The sequence below is a fragment of the Phacochoerus africanus genome, unplaced genomic scaffold (genome assembly GCF_016906955.1).
Source record: "Phacochoerus africanus isolate WHEZ1 unplaced genomic scaffold, ROS_Pafr_v1 Scaffold_67, whole genome shotgun sequence".
Taxonomy (NCBI): Eukaryota; Metazoa; Chordata; class Mammalia; order Artiodactyla; family Suidae; genus Phacochoerus; species Phacochoerus africanus.
The window spans coordinates 14,752-16,102 of NW_025927439.1; the positions used below are offsets into that span (position 1 = coordinate 14,752).

Consider the following 1,351-nt stretch of genomic DNA (forward strand, 5'->3'; position numbering starts at 1 on the left):
AAGGAAGTAATCAGTCCCTCTTATCTCTCTTAGGTAACAGATATGAAGAATTGGGTATTTATCTGGCTCATTTTCCCTTTTATCAATCACATAACCTGGGGTGGTTTTTTTTTGGGGGGGGGGGGAGTTGTTCTGCTTTTCAATTTGAAAGCAGTCACTGTTCATTAACTGACCAGATTACAAAACTAATCAAGGTAGGCAACTTAGTTCATCCTTCTAATAAGCCCGCTGTCTCCGTCTTTTCTGTTACCAGCATGCCTACCTTCAACAATATGGATGATCTTTTTCTTCATTTTAACTCAGGAGAAGATAATTTGAAGGGCCAGGAGAAAATAATTTGAAGGGCCAGCAGAAGTTGTCAGTTTCTCGGAAGCACTGTTCAACAGTATCGACTTCATGAATTAGATCCTCCATGCAGATGATTCCAGATTTAACAAGGGAGACAGCAATCAATGTGTTAGGGCAATTTTCGTGGTTCCGCAATCCTCAGCATGTTAATTGAAGCTTTATTGATCTTCACCAAGGTACCCTTGAAGACAGGACAAGGTGAAAAAGCTGCAACACTTTTCAGAATTTGGGGGTCACACCATGGATACTGATCCTGATGACAATGCCAGTATGGGTTCCACAGATACATAGAACATGCCAGCTTTAGGGAGTTCCCATTGAGGCTCAGTGGGTTAAGAACCTGACTAGTATCCATGAGGGAGTATTCAGTCCCTCATGCTTAGTGGGTTAAGGATCCAGCGTTGCTGCAAGCTGTGGTGTAGGTCATAGATACAGTTTGGATCTGTTATTGCTATGGCTGTGTCATTGCCAGCCGCTGCAGCTCTGATTCAACCCCTAGTCTGGGAACTTCCATATGCCATAGGTGTGGCCCTTAAAAAAAGAGGAAAAAAGTTGCTGGGTTTTCTTGCCATCCTAGCCATTGTTGTGTTAATTCTGTACATCTGCCTATATTCCTTGTAATCATCCTTACCTTAATAAATAAGTTTCTTCCTTGCCTTTCAAAACATCTTTAGGGCAAACTTCTTTTTCAAGCCCCTGATCTTTAGCTCTGCAAAATTCCTTAGCTTTTTCTTAAGAATCTCTGGTACAGCAGGAACCATCATTTTCTTTTGTTCTGAACCCTGCCTTGTTCTAGCTGGGGAAAAAAAAAAAAAAAGGACCACATAACCTGTTTTTAGGTTTGATTTTTTTTTTACAGCTGATATTATTCACTTTGCTTTATTTAATCTCACTGTATATTGTGAAATAACAATATATCCCCAAATAATATTTTCCAGTGTGATTGTGTGTGCTCACACATGCTCACATGCATGCACATGTGCCATGATTTATTCAATTGCCT

The 1,351-nt window shown here is 40.3% G+C and overlaps 1 pseudogene; it reads right to left on the bottom strand.

Annotated features, from left to right (window-relative positions):
• Positions 1-203: 203 nt before the first annotated feature.
• Positions 204-1,127, bottom strand: LOC125119335 (60S ribosomal protein L7-like; annotated as a pseudogene).
• Between the last annotated feature and the right edge of the window lie 224 nt (positions 1,128-1,351).